Source organism: Camelus dromedarius, chromosome 6 (genome assembly GCF_036321535.1).
Source record: "Camelus dromedarius isolate mCamDro1 chromosome 6, mCamDro1.pat, whole genome shotgun sequence".
In the NCBI taxonomy this organism is placed as follows: domain Eukaryota; kingdom Metazoa; phylum Chordata; class Mammalia; order Artiodactyla; family Camelidae; genus Camelus; species Camelus dromedarius.
Genome location: NC_087441.1, coordinates 77,170,264 through 77,188,552, shown reverse-complemented (window position 1 = coordinate 77,188,552; position 18,289 = coordinate 77,170,264). Strand labels below are relative to the sequence as shown.

General features: G+C 41.7%; 1 protein-coding gene across 2 annotated transcripts in view; it reads right to left on the bottom strand.

The window, feature by feature from the left end:
* Window positions 1-18,289, bottom strand: part of KCNQ5 (potassium voltage-gated channel subfamily Q member 5) — a 454,042-nt gene that overhangs the window by 31,107 nt on the left and 404,646 nt on the right. The window lies entirely within an intron of this gene.

The following is an 18,289-nucleotide window of genomic DNA, read 5'->3' as shown; positions in this document are numbered from 1 at the left end:
AATTAGGTTTATTTATTTACTTATTTATTATTATTTTTAACGGAGGTACTAGGGATTGAACCCAGGACCTCGTGCATGCTGAGCGCACACTGCCCCTGAGCTATACCCTCCACCCATTTTATTATTTTGAATTAAACCTTCAATTTTGTTAGCTGTAACTATAAATTCAAATTTGTAATTGTGGAGTCATATGCAAGACATAAAACTAAGATCCCGTGTACCCTTTACTCAGTTTCCCCCAGTGACACTATCTCACACAGCTATAGTACAATGTGCAATATCACAACCAGGATATTAACACTGATGCAGTCAAGATGTGGAGCATATCCTTCACCACACGGGGTCCTCACGTTGCCCTTTATGAGCCACACTCCCTGTGACTTGGGGCAACCACTAATCTGATTTCCATTTGTATAATTTTGTCATTTTGAGAATGTTACAGAAATAGAATCATACAGTATGTGACCTCTTGAAATTAGCTTTTTTCCCCCACTCACTATAATTCCCTCAAGATTCAGCCAAGTTGTTCTTATCAATAGTGTGTTCACCTCAACTGTCGAATACTATTCCATGGTAGGCATGTCGCCTGTTGAATGACATCTGGGTTATTCCCAGGTTTTGGTTATTATTAAGATGCTACGAACACTTGTGGTTTTCATTTCTCTGTAATAAATGCCAATTGCTTGGTCATATAGTAAGTGCATGTTTAGTTTTATAAGAAACAACCAAGCTGCTTTCCTAACTGACTGTATCATTCTGCACCCCCACCAGCAACACAGGAGAAATCCAGTTTCTCAGCATCCTCCCCAGCATATTGTGTTGTCACTATTTTTTAATTTTGGTCATGCCAATAGGTGTGTAGTGGTATCTCTGGTAGTTTTAATTGGCATGTTCCCAGTAACTAATGAATTTAAATATCTTTTCATGTGCCTATCAGACATCTGTATACCCGCTGCAGTGAATGTCTGTTTCTGCTTTTTGATATTTTCTAACTCAATATATATATGTATATATATATATATGCATATACATATATATTCACTGTTGAGTCTTGAATTTTCTTTCTGTATTCTAGATATTAGTCTATATTGTGCGACAGGAGGGAAGGGGGCAGGACACAACCATTAAGAGAATGACACAGCCATTAGTGCCAAGATGGTGGAAGAGTCAACTCCCAGTAGACCGTGAGCTTCAATACACGGTCATTGCAACACAACAGCTGCTAAGTGGCCCTCCCACAGGTGCCATGAAGGTTCTGAGGCTGACCATAAGCAGTCAAAAAGTGGGTGATGGCCCAAGTCCTGGGAACCCCAGCCCCTTCCCCAAAGTAGTTGGAATAATCCCCCCACTTGTTAGCATGTGAGGTTACTGAGCCCATGAAAACTAACAACCCCTCCACCCGGTGGCCGCTCTCCTTTCTGAGTGAGGTGGCCCAAACTCTGCCTATGGAATGTGTATCTCCTAGGCCTTTCTCTTGCCTTCTGAGGCAGCCTGTCTTTGGAGGGTACATCTCTGAATAAATCTACCTTTACTCAACTGTGCCTCGCTCTTGAATTCCTTCCTGCTCAAAGCCAACGACCCTAACACGGTGGGGTGAACCTGAGGGACTCAAATCAGACCTGGGACCTTGCCATCCTCTCCTGCCCTGTTTTTCCTTGTATCAGTTGGATACATGGTTTGCAAATATTTTCTCTTAGTCTACAACTTGTCTTTTCATCCTCTTAACAAGGTACTTTGCAGAGCAAAAGTTTTTAATTTCCATGAAGTCTACCTTATCAGTTTTCCTTTTCTAGATTGTGCTTTTGGTGCCAAGTCTAGAAGCTCTTTTGCTTAGCTGCTAAGGATTTTGTTACTATTTTTTTTAATTTAAAATTTTTTTCTCTTTAATGGAGGCACTGGGGATTAAACCCAGGACCTTGTATATGCCAAGCACACACTCTACCACTGAGCTATACCACCCACCCCTCTCTCTTATGTTTTTTTCTAAAGGTTTTATAGCTTTATATTTCACATTTACATCCATGAATCATTTTTATTCATCATTATTATTTGACTTTAAACATTTTTTAATTTATTTTGTTAGTGGAGGTACTGGGTATTGAACCCAGGACCTCATGCATGCTAAACATGCACTCCACCACCAAGCCATACCCACCCCACCCCACAATTATTTGACTTTTAAAACTAGGCAAATGTATTACTTTGGTAAAACAAAAATTCTTTGAAAAAAATCTAAAATGCTCACGAAATAATATTGGTTCCTATGACTTGTGACACAGTCTATTTCCTGTTCTGTCCTGCCCCATCCCATCTTACTCCACACCTTCCCACCTCATCTTGTTTCATTTCATTAAAAAAAAATGCTACTCATAACTGATTAATTTGATTTCATGACACTCTACCATAGAGTGAAAAGTACTGTAGAAACAGTCTTTTCTACCTGATGCACACACCCCTCACTTTTACTTCTTTTTGTTATTTTATACAATGGAATACTACTATTCAGCCATAAAAACCAAAAACATAACACCATTTGCAGCAACATGGATATTCCTGGAGAATGTCATTCTAAGTGAAGTAAGCCAGAAGGAGAAAGAAACATATGAGATGAGATCACTCATATGTGGAATCTTTTCTCTTTAAATTTTTTTTCATTTAAATTTTTTTATTTTTGTGGGGGAGGCAACTAGGTTTATTTATTTATTAATGATAGTATTGGGGATCGAACCCAGGACCTCATGCATGCTAAGCACATGCTCTACCACTGAGCTATACTCTCCCGCTATTTCTCCTTTTCTAACTTCTCTATCATCAGTTCTGTCTCAGAACTGATATTTTAAAATCTCAGTTTAAGAAAAACACCCACTGCTCTGTGGCAAGAAAGAGGAAAACTCTTTTTTGTCCTGAAGTTTCTTACCTGCTCCCCGTCACACACATGTCCCCTACTAGGTAGCACACAGAAATGCGGGCAGTCTGCAGCCTGCTTCATATAATAGCCCTACGTACAAGAGAGGGCACTGGGCGGGCTGAACACCAGTCAGAAAATTTAAAGTCTGGGAAAATGAGAGTTACTCTTGTCACTTTCTCTTTAAAGTTTTGTACCTCTCTACAGTCACCTCAGAAATAGAACACCACACCCTGTTTTTCACAAAACTACATCCTTGGTAACTTCCTAAAATGTGATTTAGCTCAACTTCCAGCACAAACATTTAGCACACACCTGATTATTCCACAGCAGATAAAACAGACCATGCACCATGCCTGCTGACCACAGAAACTCAGGGGACTCAGTCAAAAGTGGTAATCTAGACGTGCCTACCAAATCCACTAGCCCGCCCTCTTGCAATGTGGAAAGGTTGACTCTTATTGTGTTTGTTCTCGGGCTTGCTAATTAGCAACATTCAGAGACACTAATTCACACCAACGAGGGATTTATTGTATCAGATACTAGCGCACTTGAGCGTTTTCTCTGTAAGATTACAGATCCCACTTACACTGAGAAGATAATTCATGCATTATCAGCATCTTAAATGATGTTAATTATGATACAGATTTCTCTGAGATGCTCTGTCAATTAACCTTGCTTACTGGTTAGCAGAAGTTCTGGCAGATTTTCATGGAATAGTTCCTGACACTTAATTAAAAGGAGTCTTTCTGTTTTGAGTGATGATATGAAACAGTAGAGAGTTTTCACAACTAATATGGTCTCTTTGCTAAAATCGCTGATCACACTACACCATAAAAATGCATAGTAACTGCCCATAAGGTGAGAAGGAAAACATATTCTTAAAAATTCTTTCTAATTGCATATGTTATATATTCACCATATGTAATCAAATGGGAACACTGGAGTATGTTTTTATACATTTTTAAAAAATTATTGCAACTCTAAGGCAAACCAGCAGTTTCATTATCTTCTTAAAAAAAATCACTCAAAAACCAAGTTCACTGAATACTTTAGCATTCAGGGATTCAGCAATAAACACTTTTAATAATATCACACTCTGTGCTTCGCTGATGCATCACATTTGTGTAGGGGCTTTTTATAATCCTAAGCAATTTCTGTCAATTGACCCCTGAATAACTAAGTATTAAATCATTTATTTGTTCATTATCTGTTAATTATTCAATCACAATAAAAATTTTCTTATTTATTTGTTATTGAATATAGGGGTTTTTTTGCACTTTTTTGGTTTGTTTTGGGGGGAGGTAGTTAGGGTGGCTTATTTATTTATATATTTCCTTAATGGAGGTACTGGGGATTGAACCCAGGACCTCATGCCTGCTAAGCATGCGCTCTACCACTGAGCTACACCCTCCCCCAACAACAAATATTTTCAAAGCAACTACTGTGTGCTATGTACTGTGCTGTCAAACAGTAAATCAGTGCATCTCTTCCAGAACAAATTAATTATTCCTGGCATTTTTCTTTAAAAGGAGGTACCAGGGTTTGAACCCAGGACCTTGTGCATGCTAAGCATATGCCCTGCCACTGAGCTATTCCCACCACCCCTATTGCTGGCATCCTTAATAAAGGCAATGACCCATGATAAATGGTAGTCTGAGATTTGATAAAGCTGACTTCATTCTTTCTGTGATTATACACATTATTTAACAGAAGGCCTCCTAAAACTCACTCTAAGGAATAAAGGAATAAAGTTTGTATGAACTTTTAAAGTTGTATAACTTTTAAACTTTCATTTAGCACAGATAGAAGTTGCCATCAAGTACAGGAAGAAGGGAAGTGGAAAACAAGCAAATTAATCAAGCCCAGGACTTTAACTCATTAAAATTAATGCAGAAATTAGCATTAATGAGTGAACAAATAATAACAATACATTCAGTGTATTAAGCATCAATACACTCAATGTATGCACTGTGTCGGGCATCACGCAAGAATCTTACACACATTACACTTCATTGGTACACAAGACCCCTGTTAGGCAGGTTTTGTTCCTGCTACTTTAGAGAGAGAACGAACACAAGTTTTTCTCTAGAGCTCTTTCCTGTGCATACTTTATTCTAGGAAGAAGAATATTAAGAGTCCCAAAGCTGGAGGTGAATTTCACACCCAGGGAACAGAAGGGAATCAGTGAATGCACAAAAACAAGAACAACTCTGCAACAATTTGTTACCCTGTATGCAATCTCCATGGAAACTAGCTCTGCCCCTTGAATTCTTGAACTTTTACTATAACCCCCCCTGCCTTCTCTACCCAAAAGGCTCACAGTCTTGGAGGCATCAGCCCACTGTGACCTCTTTTGCCCAGCAAAGAAATAAAGCTGCCTTTCTACTTCATCCAGAACTGTCCTCAAGTCTCAATTCGGTAAGTGGGGAACGAAGGCTGTGTTTCAGCAATAGCAGGATGGCCTTTATTAGAACAAACATTCTAGTAATTCTAGCAAAGCCAATATATAAGAAAGCAAAGGGCAGCTACATGCAGATTACTGAGACAGTGGCTGGTTCGTGCCTGAAGGCGGCATCTCAGCCAGCCTCTTCACACATTGAAATAATGGAACCAGGTCAAATTAGAAAGGACCAACGGATAGCTCTCGCCACTCTAGGCTAAGATAGCACTTCACCTTGAGGAGGAACATTTTGAATCAATGGCAAAGTGACTTCAAAGGAGTGGCTTAATCTCACCTCCAGAAAGATGAGCTTTTCCTCCTTTGAACCATATTCAGAGACCTCTGACCTCGAACAGCCATGGTTTACAGTGGCCCGATAAACAGCAGAGCCACAAATTTGCTTTATTCATTCATCAGATCTGCTGAGCGGATTTGAAAGAGATCTGAGAGGTTATTCCCCAACTTTCAATTCTTATCAGGCTAGTGGTGGTACTGCCAGGAAATGCCACGTCAACCTGGATACTACTTGGATGCCCTTGGCCAGCGATGGTGATGTTTAAGGGTGGCTTTCAAGAAATAATGGGAAGTACTGATGTGTTGCCTTGTCATTTGACAGGGGAGACTATTTATAGTGTATAAAATGATGAAGGAGGCATGACCTGAGCAGATTTGTCATATTAATAGAAAAAAAAGATAACAAATCATTTGGCTAATGCTCAACTTAGAGCTGATTTATTCCAGATTTCGTTCATTCGCTCATTAGTGACGTGACTCATGTGATAAGAGACATGCCAAGCGCATGGTGGAACCTAAGCAGCTTTGGAACACTGTCTAAGCACAACCTCAAACCCCAGCTCCGGAATTTAGATGGAGCTACATGGGCAAGTTATTTACATCTTCTGGGTCTCAATTTTCTTATTTATAAAATGGCTGTGTGGAGGTTGAATGAACCAGTAGATGGAAAATGGCCAGTCAGTGCCTGGCATCTATGAGGTGCTAACAATGCTTGTTCCCCACCTTTCCTCCTGAGGCTTTGGAAGTGAAGGAAGCCACAGGGAGGAATACATGGTGAGTCAGACATCAACACTGTGTTCATAGAACCAATAGGATATTGCAAATCATGACAGTGAATAAACTACAAGTGATGGGGGTGTAGACTGCAGCTTCTCCTGTGGACTGCTGGACCACTTTCCCCACACTTGGACCATCCTTGTGATTTGCTCTGACCAACAGGATGCAGTGGATGTCAATCTTTGAGAGCCTGAATCTTGATAGACCTTGCAATTTTCACTTTTACACAGCTCTTGGGAACCTGCCACAACTGTGTGAACTGGCTGGACCTACTGGGGCTGGGAGATCACATGGAGTGGCGATAACTCAGCCAGTGGGTGAGCACAGGTGCACGGGGAGCAGAGCCAAGACCAGCACAACTGCCAAACAGAAGTGCAGGCTAAAAAATGGCTGCTGTTTTAAATGCTGGAGAGGGTGCGGAGAAAAGCGAACCTCCCACACTGCTGGTGGGAATGTAGTTTGGTATAAACAGCATGGAGATTCTTTAAAAAACTCAAACTAGAGTTACCATAGGATCCAGCAATCCTACACCTGGGCACATACCTGGAGAAAACTATAATTCAAAAAGATAATGCACCCCAGTGTTCGCATAGCATTATTTACAACAGCCAAGACATGGAAGCAATCTAAATGTCCACCAACAGATGACTGGATAAAGATGCGGTCTATATGTACGACAGAATGCTACTCAGCCATAAAAAAGAATAAAATAATTCCATTTGCAGCAACATGGATGGACTTAGAAATTATCATACTAAGTGAAGTCAGTCAGACAAAGACAAATATCACATGATATCACTTATATGTGGAATCTAAAAAAAGACACAAAAGAACTTATTTACAAACTAGAAAAAGACTCACAGACGTAGAAAACAAACTATGGTTACCAAAGGGGAAAGGGGTGGGGGAGGGATAAATTAGGAGTTTGGCATTAACATACACACACTACTATATACAGAATAGATAAACAACGAGGACCTACTGTAGAGCACAGGGAACTATATTTAATATCATGTAATAAGCTATAATAAAAAAGAATATATATATGTATAACTGAATCACTATGCTGTACACCAGAAACTTAACACAATATTGTCAACCAACTATACTTTGATTAAAAAAACCTGGCTGCTTAAACCACTAAATTTGAGGGCAGAGGAGAGTTTTGCCTCAAGGGACAACTGATACAAATATTAGAAGATGTGGGGTCATGACATTTGTCAACCAAAACACAAAATCACGGGAACACAAGTTCAAAGCAATTTTGGGAAATGTTAGTCACCAGATGCGACAGAATGATGTGGTATACCAGTTGCTACTGCTTAAGATTAATGAAACATGCAAATCTCTCGCTGGGGGAATTACGGATTTCGTGTGTGAATGAATCTTTGTGATTGGAGATACAGAGATTAATTTTCCCCAGGCAATAGTCTTCTGAGGTTTCTATGTTTTCAGAGTCTGGGAACTGTTGTTATGCATTGTCCATGGCGACAGAGGAAAAAGAAGGCAAGGGAAGAAAATCTGGGGGAAAATTAGAAAATAAAATAAAAGGAATATGGAACAATGTGAGTTTCATACTGCCAATAACAGAGAGCAAAGCCTGGGGAACCTGTCTCTTCCCTGGGTCAGCCGTCCACCATAGAGAAAGGGGCTTGGCCTTGCCTTTTCTTTCTTTCTTTCTTTCTTTCTTTCTTTCTTTCTTTCTTTCTTTCTTTCTTTCTTTCTTTCTTTCTTTCTTTCCCCTTCCTTCCTTCCTTCCTTCCTTCCTTCCTTCCTTCTTTCTTTCTTTCTTTCTTTCTTTCTTTCTTTCCTTTCTCTTTTTAACACCAAGTTGAGCATTCCATGAGAGCAATTGAATATAATTTAAAAATTGTTGCACATTGGTCCCTCTTTGTGCAGCAGACAACTAAATGTGCCTTTGAAGGAAATAATTTGAAATATATGAATGAAGAATCACCAGGCAGCTGAAAAGTGCTTCCCTTACTGTGGGCTAAATACTGTGATTTGTGTAATGGCTGACTTTGTGTGTGTTACGTGAGAATTTCTGAGGTCACCCACAGGTTGTTTCTGAAAAGTCTGAAGGCTTCAGAGTGAGGAAGATAACTTTTGTTCCCTCTAAGTGCCAATTGCTGGATGGCAAACCTCACAGGTGGATGGGCCACGTCTACTCACTCTGTTCCCTTCAGTGCCCAGCAAAATGCAAGCCCTGGGCAGTGGCTCCCAAATACTTGATTTGAATGGACATTCACCAGTTGAAAGCTTCATCCCCTCCAGCGATTGCCTCACTACGAGCACATGGACCTCCTTCACAAGCAGAGGTGGGACACCTGACACACCTCTCAGGAAATGCAGGGCTGCAGCTGATGGTGAAAAGGGAGGAGAAAGTGTGGGACTGGTGGGAGGTGAGACTCAATGCAAAGCACTTTCTTTTGCATCAAAGAGAGAAGAGACCAGGTCAGGACAGTACCCCTCAGCCAACCCTCCCTCCCTCTTCCACTGTGCAGCTTGGAGCTGCCACCAAGGACAGGAGGTGATGATTAAGGAAGAACCGAGGAGCAGTTACAGAAGACTGGGTGCAGAGGAAGATTCCTCTGGGGTTAAGTGGCTGCACCTCCTCAGAGCCCAGAAATCCCTGAGGGTTGGTGATGCTGGTTTAGTGTGAAGTCTTCTGTGATGGGCTCTATTCCATTGGCATAGGGTCCCCAGTTTCTAGATTGTCATGATATTGAGCTAAGAGTTGATACTCACACTGGGTTCTAGTTCTGCCCTTTGAAACAACCAGAGCATCTCTTCCACCTGCCAAAGCAGCTGCAGGCGGGCCACACGCTGTAAAGAGCGAGCCCTGGGGTGGGGGTCGCAGCACTGTGGTTTTGCTACTGACTGGTTTCCTGTTGCCACATGTTTGTTTGTTTGTTTATTGTTACACTAACAACATGCTCAATACTACTTTTGAGAGGCTATACTAAGAATGGAATGGATCATTGTTGATGACCAGGATGTGATTATTATTATTATTATTATTATTATTATTATTATTATTTTTTGGAAACATCATCCATAAGATACTGGACATGAAATGGTCAGACTGGAGGTCTGACAAACCCAAATGCCTTTAGAGGGAGGCAGGTAAGGGAAATGGTGGAACAGGATGGGGAGCTGGGGGTTGGAGGTCCTGAAAAGACAACAGGGGGTAGTGGGAATCTGCCACTTAAAAAAACAGAGGGAACTCTAATTAGAAATGACACGTGCACCCTAATGTTCATAGCAGCACTATTTACAGTAGCCAAGATAAGTATACATATATATATGTGTGTGTGTATATATATATATATATAGGAATAACACTCAGCCATAAAAAGAATAATGTCACTTGAAGCAACATAGATGGACCTAGAGATGATCATATTAAGTGAAGTCAGACAGAGAAAAACAAATGGTACTGCTTATATGTGGAATCTAAAAAAAAAGACACAAAATGAATTTATTTACAAAACAGAAACAGACTCACATACATAGAAAACAAACTTATGGTTACCAAGGGGAAAAGGGGGTGGGAAGGGATAAACTGGGAGTTCAGGAATTGCAGATCCTAACTACTATATATAAAATAGATAAACAACAAGGTTCTACTGTAGAGCACAGGGAACTATATTTAGTATCTTACAGTAACCTATAATGAAGAAGAATCTGAAAAAGAATATGTGGATGTATATGTATGACTGAAACATTGCACTGTACACCAGAACTTGACCCAACATTGTAAACTGACTATACTTCAATTAAAAAAGAATGCAAAGAAAATTGAAAGTGTGTTTCAGAATTCTACTAAATATCCTCTGTCGGCTTTGGCACAGAACTCTGGTAACACTTATGTTGGGTCTAGAGTGCACTCTGGGGTGTTAATTTTCAGAGTTTATATCCAGTCATTCTCAAGAAATCCTTCTGTTCTCTCAGGAAAGAAAGCCCTCAGGTCTTGTTACCCACAGAGCTCCTGGGGTGGGCATGCTCCCCCATTGAGGGGTCTCCTGCCAGGGATGTGTACAAACAGGCTCAGCCCAAGCCCTGAGGGAAAACTGCTTCAACGAGACCTAATCCTGTCCACGTTTGCGGGATCACGAGCAGGTAGTTTCAGAAGGTGCCGAGAAGCATCCTATGTTATAGAAAATGATCACCAGAGGTGGCTGAAGGGGGGCCACCGACCCAGAAAATCAGGAAATATGTGAAGAGCACTGTCGTGCTTGGCATTTCTGTGGAAACACCAAAAATGTCGATGGGGCGGGGGAGGGGCGAGAGAGGGATTGAGAAAAAACACGAAAGAAGATGCCTTTGGTAAAGAAGGAAAAGAGGATTAGTATGAGATGAAAGGCCCATGTGCATAAATTAGTCAAATATAACATGTTGCCTGGCTTGTGATTTATACGGCTTGGAAATACCCCGTTGTTGGCACGGGAGTTTGTTAGTTGAGGCCCATTGTCAAAACCACTGGGCTGAAATGCTTCCTTTTTGCGGTGTTTTTTGATCTTACACTGATGTTCTCCAGCAAGCGTTTCTAGGAGACTGTGGGCCTGGGACCCAGAAGATAAGAGTTAAAGATGAGAGAAAGGGGTGGATTTAACATCTTCAAGAGGAGTCGAGGGTTCTGGCATCTCAGGCTATGCATTTCTATGCTTTGGCTATTCTTTTTTGGGGCAGGGGAGGTAATTAGGTTTATTTACTTAACTTTGTTTTTAATGGAGGTACTGGGGATTGAACCCAGGACCTCATGCATGTTAAAAGCATGTGCTCTACTACTGAGCTCTACCCTCCCCCTCACTTTTGCTATTTTTAGGTGAGACCCATTTGGTTGTCATCCACCTGAACTGGGAGAAGTCGTCCCAGGCAAGCAGCTGGGGGAGTGAGGCTGGTGAGGAGGTGGTGAGGGAGGGAGGCAGCTGGTTTCCCCGTGGTGGGGGTGGTGATGGGAAACAGAGTCGGGGCTGATAGTATGGGGGGGAAAGACTGTCATAGCTCTGTTTGAATTCATTTGTTTTTCCCTTAGGTTTTCCATTATCCACTTTGTCCTTCTTTTGAAATATAAGGAACTAGGCCAGTCTGTTCTCCTTGTCCCCTGGAGATTATGTGATAAAAGAAAGGAGGAAAAAAATAATTCTAAATCTGGCTTTTAGGCTCTCAGCCATCAACAGATGACTGGATAAAGAAGACGTATACAATGGAATATTACTCAGCCATAAAAAAGAATGAAATAATGCCATTTACGGCAGTATTACAGACCTAGAGATTATCATACTAAGTGAAGTAAGTCAGACAGAGAAAGACAAATATACAATATCACTTATATGTGAAATCTAAAAAAAAGATACAAATTCTATTTACAAACCAAAATCAGACTCAGGGACATAGAACACACTATGGTTACCAAAGGGGAAAGAAAGGGGAGGGATAAATTAGGGGTTAGGGATTAATGGACACACGTTACTATATATGAAATAGATAAAAAATAAGGACCTACTGTAGAGCACAGGGAACCATATTCAATTTCTTGTATAACATGTAACAGAAAAGAATCTGAAAAGAACTAATATATGTGTGTATATGTAAAACTGAATAACTTTGCTGTACACCTGGAACTAATATTGTAAATCAACTACACTTCAATTAAAAAAAAAAAAAAGACACTTGAGGAACAGAAGTCATGTACAGACAGGATATTTGGGAGGAAACAAGTTTAAGGGCATTCCTCCTCACTTTCACCACGAGGCAGAGCAGAGTTCTTGGCTGTATCAGACACATTGGGTTGCTTTCCCAATGGCCAGTCTCCAAACCCAACTCCTCAGATGTATCCAGCTTTACCTCCTACCCCTGCCCTTTGACCCAAGTGCCCCACCCGGGGTGGGGGCAGGCCCCAGATCCAGGGGCTGAATCCCGACTGTGTCTCTCAGTGCCCGTTCTCCTCACCAGTGATCGTTTCTGGTAGGAGACCCAATTCTGCAAAACAAGACATGATTAGACAGTTTCCCTCAAGAGGAGATGCCAACACAGGATGGTCCCCTTTTGTGTGTGGTTAAGATGCTTGTTGCCATTTTGCTCCCAGCCAGAGAAGAAAGCAGGTACAAGATGGGCAGAGTCAAAAGAAGACTCAAGAGAATCCTAGAGGAGTGAAGCCAGGGCACCTATGTCCTGCTCCGGGAGCTGTACTGCCTTTGAATTTCTTTTTATGGGGTTTCATACAAGTTATTATTGTTGAAGGTGATTGAACCTGTTTCTCGTGTGCTCCGCAGCCAAATGCATCTTATGTGGTCCCCTGGCCGAGGGGAGAAAGGAAATGAAGAGAAGAGATACTAGCAGTGCCTGTACAAGGGAACTGACCTCCAGGACCCCTGAGATGGGAAGGTATTTTGCATTTTCCGCCCACTCTGCCACCACTCAGGTGAACCCGTGTTTCCTGCACCCACGGTGGTGCTGGTCTTTCCCATCAACATCTGGCGAGGACGCACCTCCTATTGCAACCAGTATGAGCCCTGAGGATTATCCAGAAGAAATGATATGTTCCCCCTGGGCAGAAACAACGTTAAATATGTTAAAACATGCAAGTTATTCATGTAGGATGTGAGACAGATTATTTTAAGCTCTACAGGGTGGAGCCACCTCTGACTACCTCCTTCTCTCTGCAAAGATTATTGTGTTCTTTGAGTTCAACTCTGAAAGGTGTTCCCCGCACAGCAGGGTCCAGCAGGAAACCCTTCCTAAGAATAAAGTCATACCAGAAACCTAGACCTGCCCCCAGAATCCCATTAGGTTCATTCTTTGGGTTCTGGCTACCTGGTGTTCCTTCAACTTGCTTTCTGCCAAGTCCCATGTGCTCCTCTGTGTCGACGGCTGTCCGTCTCCTGACCTCACCCTTTGTATCGTGAAGCAGACCTCAGATGGCCTCATTGTTTGTCTCCCTCCCTAGATAAACAGACACAGACCAGATGCTGTTATCCTGAGCCCCTTCCAGATACTTGATCCACACAGAGAAGGGTCATCCAAAGGCCATTTCCCCAATTTGCCAGATCTTTCACTCTGACAGTCTTTGAAGACCATGTAGCTCAGAGGTTTGGCAGCAGGGGCTGGGGGAAAGATGGGGTGGGATAGTGGCAAGGCAGAATGGTTTTTAAAGGAAGGGGATCTGACCAGCTGAAGATGGAAGAGTGACAGTGGGGAAAAAAGAGATATGAAAGATGCTTAAAGAAAAACTGACATGACATTTGGGGACACAGCTGTGAATGTGTCCTACAGGAGGCCGTCTGGGCGTGGCCTGTGGCTCCTGTACTCCCATCTGTTAGATTTTGGGCAAGCCACTTAGCTTCAGAAGATGGAAATAATAATGTGCCTCCTTCTTGGGGGTATTGGAAGAGTTAAATGAAATGATGGAAGTTAATGAAATGAAACGAAATTTCATTTAAATTAAATGAAATGATTTAGAAAAATGCCCCCCAATAAATGTTACTTTATCATTATTTTTATTCTTATATGTTGAGATAAAAATGTCACTTTAAATTCACCTAATGTCTTTTAATTTTACTTCTAAAATGAAAATGGTACCTGTTTAAAGTGTACCACATGATGACGCAATAGACTTACACACAGTGACATGAGATTGTGGTATAATTCTACAACAGAAAAAAGAAAGACACAGCCTCCCATTTGCAACAACACAGATGAACCTGGAGGACATTATGCCAACTGAAATAAGCCAGACACTGAAAGAAAAAAAAAACAATACCTAATCATACTCACTATATGTGGAATCCAAAAACGTCTTACCTTTCCCAAATTTTGAAATTATATCAAGAGGCTTAAACACTACTGATTGACTAATGGTACATTTCTATCTAATTATTGGATTCATCAACTAAAAATACTATTCATTTCACACTGGGCTAAATAAATTTTCCATGGTAACACCATCCCCTGTCCCTTACTGTTTACTTTCTTCCTTTTGCCATTTGTAAATTTCTGGCTTCAACACATGCCTGTTACTTTTCACTGCTTTGGTATACATGGGTGTGGAACTTAAAATTGTGCCCTTTCACAGGGGTGTGGGGTTATAGCTCAGTGGCAGAGCACATGCTTGGCATGCACAGGGTCCCAGGTTCAATCCCAAGTACTTCTGTTAAAGGGAAAAATTAAAAAATATGAAATTATAAATAAAATAAAAATATATTTAAAAAGACCAGAAAAAAATTTAAAAAATAAAATTGTGCCCTTTCAAAGTGTAACATGTAAATTGCATCAAAAATTATAGCTAAGAAAAAGAAAATGGACTATAATAATCTTTTGTGTGCCATTAAATTATAAAAATAATACTATCTGTAGTAAGATATCATGTTTTGCAAGACTTCTTAAAATGTACAGATTAACCTTAAATTTCTTTTGTTTTTCTATTACATTGTTTTTCAGTTACAGGCTCATCATTTTCCAAATGTAACTTAGTTGTTAACTTAAAGGCCCAGTCTGAATTTCTGTTTTTCTTTCTGCTATTCATCTACATTCCCTGAGCTGTTAATAGGCATTGAAATGCCTAAAGTATGTAAAGGAAAAAGAAAAGTAGGAAAAAAAAAAAAAAAAAAAAGCCCCAGATGTGAATGAGCAAATAAGTCTAGAATAATTGGGAGTTGGCTGCAGTATTATATATTATTTTCTTTAGCTAATAAGTGGACTTTAGAAATATTTGAAACCTGGTGAGGCACTCTAAATAAAAATGTATCAATTGAAGTCTACATTTATTTGACTACATTACTTCAGCTTTTTTTTTTTTTTTTGTGAAAAAGAGACTTTCTGTTTTCCCAAGATCTAAACGTGAGTTAACTCAGAGGTCAAGGTTCTGGGTGAAGGAAGGAGTCATGATCTCTCACAGGTGGGTGGCCAAAAAAGCTACTTCAAGGGAAAGGCAATCAGGCCACCTGTCACTCGGGGAACTCAGAACCCACCAAGACAGGCACCCAGCAGGGAAGAGCAACTCCTCTCCAACTAGGCAGGCCTGCAGCTGTGTGAAATGGTGTAGGAAACAGATGGCAGGAGGCTTTTCCAATTTGTGATCTGGAGAACAGGGCTTCCGCTTCTATCTGTCTGACCTTGGAGACAACTTTACAGTAACTGAACATATTGTGATAGATAGTGCCAACTCTTGGAGTCTTGGAAAAATGCTTTCCCTCTGGCCAAATGCACAGCAGAATTATTTTCCATATTCAGAATCCAGCTTCTATGAATTTTATATTTAGAGGTGCTCATCCCACTATAAGGACTTTCCAGCAGGGAGGCAAATGCTTTTTTGCAGCCCACGTTGGAAGAGCATGGACCCACCGTGGGTAACGAATGTGTTTCTAGCACAGTGTGAACTCAGGGCTGGGGTGAAGATGTAGGCACACCCCAGCTTGGCCCCGGATGCTGGGATGTGGGTTTGCAGGTGCTCTGTTAGGGGCTGAATTGCAATACCTCAAAATTCATTTGCTGAAGCTCTAACACCCAGGACCTCAGAATTTGGAGCCAGGGTCTTTATAGAGATAATTAAGTTAAGATGAGGTCATCTGAGTGGGCCGTAATGCAACATGACTGGTGTCCTTATAAGAAGAGGAAATCTGGACATTGATGGACAAAGAGGGATGAGATGAAGGCATGGAGAAGGTGGCCATCTATGAGCCAAGGAGATCGCAGACTCATAGCCTCCAGAATGTGAGAAAATAAATTTCTGTTATTGAAGCCACCCCGCCTGTGGGACTTCGTTACGACAGCTCTAGAGCCCAGTGCCACTCTGTTAGCAGTAGGAGCTGTCAGACTTCATGAGACAATCCACAACTACACGTGGGAGGGACGCAGCCTAAGGAGAGGGGCTCAGGAGCCACCAGTGACACTGGAGGCGGCCAGTGTCAGGGAAAGGAAGAGGGCAGTGTGTGAAAGGCCCAAATTTAAAAAAAAATTTTTTTTAATTAAAAAAATTTTTCAAATCATTCTTTCTTTTTTCCTTCCAGTTTTATTGAGATATAATTGGTATATACTGTATACTTTTTTGGGGGCATGGGTGGGTGAGGTAATTAGGGTTTTTCCTGACGGAGGTACTGGGGATTGAACCCAGGAACTCATGCTTGCTAAGCATGTGCTCTACCACTGAGCCACATCCTCCCCGCAACCCAAGGCCCAAGTTTTTAATAGAAAATTCTCTTTTGCTTTCTTATGACAAAAGCTTTACATGTTCATCATAGACATAATAGAAAATACAGATGAACAAAATGAAGAAACAAAATATAAGCATGGTCTCACCCTGGGAGGTAACATTCATTGTTGTAAATCTTTCCAGAACTTTTCCTATAAATACATGAATCTACACACATACACAAACACACATGCATGCACACACAGCCAAAATGGAGTAATTTATTTCTTGTGATCCTTTTTCCATGTCAATTTTTAATTCACAGCATTGTTTCTAATATCTGATATTTCATTATATTGACTATATCCTAGAAATGGGATCAGTGGGTGGAGGGGAGGTGTCCAAGTGTAGGCATGTGGAAACGCTTTCGATGCATGTTGCCAACTCGCCTTCCAGAAATGAGGCACCCATTTATAGTTGGAAAGTCTATTTTGAGGGCTCAAGAAAGCCTTGTCATTGGTAATTCTCGACTCAGCTGTTCACGGGGCTTTCAGCCAAATGCCTGGGGGGAGAGTGTGGAAACCAGAGGGCACTGAAAATCTGTGCTGCCAGGGACTCAGGACACTCAGGGCCTTGATGGGGGGGCATCCAGGGCCAGGGAGGGGGCACTTCCTACCTGAGCACAGTGACAGGTGCAGGGCAGCCTGGCGGGGCCACATGCACTGCAGCCAAGATAGGAGCTACGTGCTCTGCTGGGAGAGGCCGGGGGTCCACTGGGAGGGCAGGGGGTCCATGGGGTGTGCAGAGTCGGGATATGTGAAGGGGAGATCCCCTGAGAGTGGGGTGCCGGCCCAAGGATCTCTGAATGGGCTGGGAGAGACCCCAGGGCTGAGGTTCCCCGGATCTCACTGCAGGGAGCCTGAGGTCACCAGGATGACGCCGCCTGGTTGTTAATTTTATCCCTCTGGCTCTCAGGGCCTGGGAAAACACAGGTTGTGCTCAAGAATGAGCTCAGAAGGACTGACAGCCTTTGCAGATTTTATGTTTTAACCAAAGATGTGATTTGATTTTGGTTCTTTGCCCAGTCTAAGCAATCCCCAGTGGGGGGAGGGGAGGCAGACTTAAAAGGAAAGCCAAGCTAATCTTAAATGTAGAAGAAACTGTTTTATTTCATAAATGTGAAACTACATGGCACTCAGTAAAACAGGCTGGCAAGGAAACTTCTGCCACCTACTATGATAAATTAAATAGGTTTATTCCTCTTGGGAGAAGAGTTTGAATTCGAGTGATCCTTAGAGAACTTTCAATAAGAGTCTTTCGAATAAAGATGAGCAGTGACCTCTGTTTATCTTAGGGGTGGACAGAACACAGTAGGAAAAGGAATAGCACCTTCACTGAGGTCCAGAAAGATGCTCCCCTTCTTACTGTGTTTCCAGACAGTCCCAGAGCACCTTGGCTGTCCTTGGGCCTTGGGCCTTTGCTGGTCAGACAGAACCCATCCATCAGAAGGACACTCATGTTCATGTGACGTGGCCCGTGTCTGAGACATCTTAATACACTGTGGATTCGAGGGAAGAATTCACTTGTTGTGTGACTCCCCTGGAAATGGAGTTTAGCTGCCAAAGATGCCTCCAAAAGTCAACCTATGTCCGGTGCATTTGCCCAAAGCAGTGAAGACATTTGCAAGCAAACAAGCAAAGCAAACAATCCTTTCCACGAGGGTCATTTCCTTCCCTCT